The sequence below is a fragment of the Lampris incognitus genome, chromosome 11, assembly GCF_029633865.1.
Source record: "Lampris incognitus isolate fLamInc1 chromosome 11, fLamInc1.hap2, whole genome shotgun sequence".
NCBI classification, from domain to species: domain Eukaryota; kingdom Metazoa; phylum Chordata; class Actinopteri; order Lampriformes; family Lampridae; genus Lampris; species Lampris incognitus.
In genome coordinates, this window is record NC_079221.1 from 44,596,802 (window position 1) to 44,604,171 (window position 7,370).

A 7,370-nucleotide genomic window follows, 5' to 3' on the forward strand; every position below is an offset into this window, starting at 1 on the left:
CCCTTGCCGACAGGGGGTGCTGTAGCACCCTCAGCGCCCCCTTCCCGCGCCCATGTCGAATACACAAACACAATGCCACATAAACAGGGGTGATTTACTGTGAGAGACGGCGACGTCGAGCATCTCAGACCTTCACTATAACCGATTGTGTTGTTTACAGCTGAGTGTCACGTCAATGAATCAGCAGTCATCAGAGCCCGCTACTCCCAACTCACTTCCGCCAGGGCCGGCATCGTCCCGCAACCCCGATGCCATGGGGACCAGAGCGATTCCGTCACAACCCGCGGAAGCATTATCCTGCTCCACCAAGTGGACACTGGGAATTCGTCAGCAAGCGCTTGTGGGGAGATGGGCCTCGGAAGCAGGCGACATTTACCCCTAATGGGAAACAATTACACACTCCGTGGCTTCTTCAGTGACTTCTGATGAGAGTCGTTCGCTGAGGAAATGACCACGTAATCGTGTGTGCATAATACGCTAATGCTGCTTATTGCTCAGTGGCTGGGGCCGAGGGGATCCACTCAGAAACGGAGCTGATTCTGAGCTGTTGGGACTTTTGATACCGTGAGAGGAAATCTGAGGGAGGAAATCACTTAACCACGCGCGCACGCACGCACGCACGCGCACATATAGAGACTATATGTTATAGCAGGCTTGGGTAAATTTAGTGTGAGTGTGGGTCAGAGATGAGAGCTTTGGGTGTCTTGGTGCGCCGCTGCCTGGTAGAATGAGTTAGTCTCCCACTACAGCAGAATGAAATATGAGAACTGGTTTTATTCAGTGCAACACAAAGACAAAATCACATATCCAAGAACTACAAGAACACATAAATCCAAACTAGCACATGTATCTAACTAAACAAATAAACACATAAAATCACTGTCCATGAGAAGGAACGCCGGCCAGGATGACTGTCGGAACTGCCGGTCTGCATGGGCTAGCAGTTAGCTTAGCCTGCCCCGCTTCCGTGTCCTTTCAGACCGCCCTCGGTGTTTCCTCTTCGGGCACAGCCCCAGGCAGAGCCGTGGTCCCTGGGCCCGCAGGACGCAGCAGACCAGGCTCCCTCAGCCGATCCATCGCCAGCTCTCCCAGCTCCCTTCGACACACCTCCCCGCACTCCACACGACCACACTAAAAACACAGTCAAGGCCAGGCGAGGCCGCCGCCAGGCCGCCCTCTGTGTTATCGGAACTGCCGGTCTGCCTTGGCTAGCAGTTAGCTTAGCCTGCCCCGGGTGAGGCCGCTGCAAACGTGAATTCGCACCGCCATCTTCCCCACACCGGAAGTGGGGAAGCGAGCAACAGTTGAAAGAAGCAAGAAAAAAAGAAGTAACAGTTGTGAATAAACTTTTGTTTTTATACACTGAAAAATTGAAAAGTGTAACAATATCCTGTAAGGTGGTATGCATTTCCCCTGGCATTGTTGTCCTATCCATCACAGAACATTTACATTTCAGCATGTAGATTGCTGACAGGTCAAAAGAACCTCATCCAATTGTTCTCTCTTGACTTCAAATTTCCTTTCTGTTTACGTCCTGAAGACATTTGATTTATTACAGTGGGCCGCCTGTGAAACACATTCTATCCATTTAAATGCATTTGTGAAGTGTATTTATGTTTCCTAAAGATTTCAGTCAGTGACTCCAGACTGCAGCTGGTTGTCCTGCAACTCACCCGAACACAGAAGAACCGAAGAGGCTGGGTAAAGGTTCAGTGTATTGTCAGGCAGTGACAGATAGAAAGATAACATTAATTTGTCAAAAATACCACAAAGGATGTGGTGTAGTAGCTGTCTGCTAATCTTATGGAAATTATTCAATCAGGTTGTTTACACAGAAACGGCCTCCACAGCTGTTTCATGTCAAGTTTAAGTCTGCTGCATCTGAAACCTACTCTTACTTCTCTGTCACCTCGGGGTGAATCCGTCACATTAAATCCTCCTTAATCAAATTCCTCTACATACCATTTAATTTGTGCAGTAAATCTCATCGACTGGTGCCAGTCATCACCAGGTCCACTACTGGGAGTTGACACTAAGCATAATAATAATAAAAATGGGTGTGATCCTGGACGACCAACTGTCGTTTGCTGCAAAATTTACATCGGTTGCTCGCTCCTGCAGATTTCTCCTCTATAACATCAGGAGGATTCACCCATTCCTCACCGACGAGACGGTACAGGTGCTCACCCAGGCTCTGGTCATCTCCCGGCTGGACTACGGCAACTCCCTCCTTGTTGGAGCCCCGGCGTCGGCCATCAGACCTCTGGAGCTTGTTCAGAAAGCTGCAGTTCGTCTGGTGTTGAACCACCCTAAGTTCTCCCACACAACTCCCCTTCTCATGTCCCTACACTGGCTCCCAGTAGCTGCTCGCATCCAGTTTAAGACTCTGGTGCTAGCCCACAGGGCAGTGAAAGGAACAGCTCCTTCCCATCTCCAGGCCATGGTCAAGCCCTACACCCCCGCCCAACCACTTCGCTCTGCTGCCTCGGGACGCCTGGTTGCCCCGTCGCTCAGAGGGGCACCCAGGCTGCCGATCGACCCGGTCACGGCTCTGTTCTGTCCTGGCCCCCCAGTGGTGGAATGAACTCCCCACTGATGTCAGGACAGCGGAGTCGCTGCCCATCTTTCAGCGCAGGTTGAAAACTCACCTCTTCAAGAACTACTACCCTGTTACTTGTTCGTAGCACTTATTGTATTCACTCATTTAAAAAAAAAAATCTCTTTCTTGCACTTTTACTTTAGCACTGGTTTTGCTCTTAGATGCTTGTTTAGATGCACTTATGACCTCTGATGACTAGTAGTTCTCCTGATTTCCTACGTTAAATGATGCACTTATTGTAAGTCGCTTTGGATAAAAGCGTCGGCTATATGACTGTAATATAATGTAATGATAATAATAATAATAATACATTTTATTGATACATCTCTTTTCAGAGTACTCAAAGTCACTTTACATATGATAAAATAAATATAAAAGCAACACACCAGAAGTATAAAACACACAACATTCATCACATATTAAAAGCAGTTCTGAAGAGATGAGTTGTGATTAATGATGTGAACGTGGACAGATCGGTACAGTCTCTGATGTGTTTTGGGAAGGGGGTACCAGAGGGAGGGGGCAGCTGGGAAAAGGCTCTGTCACCCCACGCCTGGTGCTTGGCCCTGTGTGGTGGAGACAGGAGGTCCGGTGCTTGTTCTTGTGTGGTAGTGACAGGAGGTCCGGTGCTTGTTCTTGTGTGGTGGAGAAAGGAGGTCTGCTGCTTGTTCTTGTGTGGTGGAGAAAGGAGGTCCGGTGCTTGGCCCTGTGTGGTGGAGACAGGAGGTCCGGTGCTTGGCCCTGTGTGGTGGAGACAGGAGGTCCGGTGCTTGGCCCTGTGTGGTGGAGACAGGAGGTCCGGTGCTTGGCCCTGTGTGGTGGAGACAGGAGGTCCGGTGCTTGGCCCTGTGTGGTGGGGACAGGTGGTCCGGTGCTTGTTCTTGTGTGGTGGAGACAGGAGGTCCAGTGCTTGGCCTTGTGTGGTGGAGACAGGAGGTCCGGTGCTTGTTCTTTTGTGGTGGAGACAGGAGGTCCGGTGCTTGTTCCTGTGTGGTGGAGACAGGAGGTCCAGTGCTTGGCCCTGTGTGGTGGAGACAGGAGGTCCAGTGCTTGGCCCTGTGTGGTGGAGACAGGAGGTCCGGTGCTTGGCCCTGTGTGGTGGAGACAGGTGGTCCGGTGCTTGTTCTTGTGTGGTGGAGACAGGAGGTCCAGTGCTTGGCCTTGTGTGGTGGAGACAGGAGGTCCGGTGCTTGTTCCTGTGTGGTGGAGACAGGAGGTCCGGTGCTTGTTCCTGTGTGGTGGAGACAGGAGGTCCAGTGCTTGTTCCTGTGTGGTGGAGACAGGAGGTCCGGTGCTTGGCCCTGTGTGGTGGAGACAGGAGGTCCAGTGCTTGGCCTTGTGTGGTGGAGACAGGAGGTCCGGTGCTTGTTCCTGTGTGGTGGAGACAGGAGGTCCGGTGCTTGTTCCTGTGTGGTGCACACAGGAGGTCCGGTGCTTGTTCCTGTGTGGTGGAGACAGGAGGTCCGGTGCTTGTTCCTGTGTGGTGGAGAAAGGAGGTCCGGTGCTTGGCCCTGTGTGGTGGAGACAGGAGGTCCGGTGCTTGTTCCTGTGTGGTGGACACAGGAGGTCCGGTGCTTGTTCCTGTGTGGTGGAGACAGGAGGTCCAGTGCTTGGTCCTGAGTGGTGCAGACAGGAGGTTGACATCAGAGGAGCAAAGTATGCAGGAAGGAGTATGGTAATGGAGCAGGTCAGTGAGGTAGGAGGGGGCCTGGTTATGGAGGGCTTTGTGAGTGAGGAGAAGGACTTTAAACTGGATTTGTTGTGGGACAGGGAGCCAGAGGGGGTTCTGGAGGGCAGGGTGATGTGGTCACAGGAGCAGCAGTGGGTGAGCAGGCAGACAGCAGAGTTCTGGATGGAATTTGATGGAGTTTGGATGATGAGCGATAGAGAATGCTGTTGCAGTAGTCAATTCTGGACTTGATGAAGGCATAGATCAAGGCTTCAGCAGTAGAGAAGGAGAGTGATGGGCGGAGACGAGCTATGTGTTTTTGGTGGGAAAGGGCAGTTCTGGTGATTTGATTGACGTGGTGTTCAAAGGAGAGGTTGCCGCTGAAAATGATTCCAAGGTTGCAGACGTGTGAGCTGCCAGTTCTGATTGACTTTCTCTCACACATATTCTGTGCTTTGAATGATGATGATTGAGCCGGTGGTTCTGTTATTTTACTTGTATGCCAGTGCTGCAAACAATAAGTGATCATGATAATTCTTACAGCATAAAAAGGGTGAGGATTGAAGTGTACCGCGGTGTGATATTGCCTCAGATATGTGTGTGTTTTATTGAAAAGGGATAGTACTAGCCACATAGCCTTGGTATTTGTTATTCATACCGACAGACTGTTGACCCTGGAGAAAGACGCCAATGTTAAATGCAAAGGGGGCTGACATGTCAGGGGTCCAAGGGCAGATGCAAACCCAGAATGTGGCAGAACAATGATATGTGTTGCAGCAAGACCGAGCTACCGGGCACCCAGTCTGAGGAGGATTTTGAAAGGCTCAATAGATTAAAATGATCATATTCATAGATCTATTATTAGGATATACTTAGTATTAATCATGTGTGGTCAAAGAAGTGACAAGAGAGGCCTTTCAACTTAGCTAGGTTTTCAGTTGGAGTCACATTGTTGTGTTTTTGTGAAGGTGGTGACCTACCGTGGTATTGAACCTGAGTGTCTCTGTTAGGGTTTGTGGGGTGATCAGAGCATGCTGACGTAAAGGACCATGGCTATGAGTTACCCTAAGGCGTTAGGATGGTGTGGTGTCTTTGCTATTTATTCAGCATATTTCAAGCTTATCTTTTTTTTTTTAAAAAAAAAGCATGTTTTGACACTAACAAATGCCTCAGAAATGTTGCAGCCATGCCATCTGTGAACTGGAGATAAATCATGCCGTGATAGAAGTATTCATCTTCTTTCTCTGGTATGCTTTTGGAAAGGTGGAAATACTCAGAGGCATGAAATCTAACCTGCGGTGCAATCAGCCGTCCTAGAGAGTTTGGATTGTTTGCTTAAAATTTTTCTTTGTCCCGCTTTAAAATAAAATAATAACAAACAAAAAAAACATGCAATCTTGTAGTTCAGTAGCTTCTTTGTGTTATTGTTTTTTTAATCCAAGGCAATCAGCAACAATGTCATTAACTCAATATCATGCACAGCCTTCATCTCACAAAGTTTTTAATGCTACCAATCAGGGACGGGTGGTATAAATTGGCTAACAGGGCTAAGCCCTCCCTATCTTTTCTAATACAGATGAGAAAATTATTGTTAAAAAATGATTGTTTTAATTATTTTGTGGAACCTAGAGCAGCAATAGAGCCAAATAGTCACAAGAAAAACGGGATATATCTAAATGGGCTTATTTTTACAGCCCAAACGCAGTAGCATCCGCTGCCATTCATCTTCGTAGTAAGTGAGTGACAGGCGTCGTGACACGCCCCCTTGATCTGCTGGTCATTTGGGCCAAATTCATTCAGCCCGCAGGCTGCTGACTTTTGACCAATGGCAGCGGACGTACAGAGTGACGGTAGAGGGAGGTGGGGGGAGGGGAAGCGTGAAAGAGGTGGATTATTTACTCCATCATCCATTTTCTTCGATGTCTTTCGAAGAAAAATTGCAAGTGAAGAGACTGGGGACACATCGTCCAAACGACGGGCAAATAACACAGCAAGACCAACGACAAAATCATAAGTTTGTGTTACTTGGCTTCAACAAAAGGACCGGCTAACGGTAAGTGTCGCTAAGAACTCACTTTTCTGTTTCCCATGCTAGCTTAACAAGGCTTGGACCCAACAAGGAACCGTGGATATGAAACATTTATCCAACAAAATGAGGAAATATACGTGTGTGGGGGGGGGGATGGGTACTTCACTAGAGTTGTAGAACACTAGCTAGTTACTAGTTAGATTAGTGAGAGAAGAAGAAGAAGAAGAAGAAGAAGAAGAAGAAGAAGAAGAAGAAGAAGAAGAAGAAGAAGAAGAAGCAAATTAGTGAGAAAAGAAGAAGAAGAAGAATATTAGGGAGCGAAGGAGAAGCTGGTTAGTGAGTTAAGAAGAAGAAGCTGATAGTGAGTTAAGAAGAAGAAGAAGCAGAAGAAGCAGAAGAAGCAGAAGAAGAAGAAGAAGAAGAAGAAGAAGAAGAAGAAGAAGAAGAAGAAGAAGAAGCAAATTAGTGAGAAAAGAAGCAGAAGAATATTAGGGAGTGAAGGAGAAGCTGGTTAGTGAGTTAATAAGAAGAAGCTGATTAGTGAGTTAAGAAGAAGAAGAAGAAGAAGAAGAAGAAGAAGAAGAAGAAGAAGAAGCAAATTAGTGAGAAAAGAAGGAGAAGAATATTAGGGAGCGAAGGAGAAGCTGGTTAGTGAGTTAAAAGAAGAAGCTGATTAGTGAGTTAAGAAGAAGAAGAAGAAGAAGATTAGTGAGAGAAGAAGAAGCACTAACAAGGTCCATAGTGTGTCGTTGCTGTATTATTTATTAGCCCACCCACCCAACGTCGCCACCAGACATCGCCGCTACCAGTCGCTGTTGAGCATGTTTGATTAATAAGATAATCAACAATTAATAAGTCTGCGAGACTGTTCTCTCAACATGAACGCCTTCCTGCGGTTGTGACCTGAAACGTCTTGCCCGGACAAAGCAGTTCCCCGCCAGCGATGCGAATTTGAGACGAGAGCTGCGCCGCAGGACGCTCCCGGGAGATAAACCCACACAAGACGGGAGAATCCCTACAAAACCGCCAAAACATTAGCACCAAAAATACCCCCCCCCGCGCCCCCGCCCCCC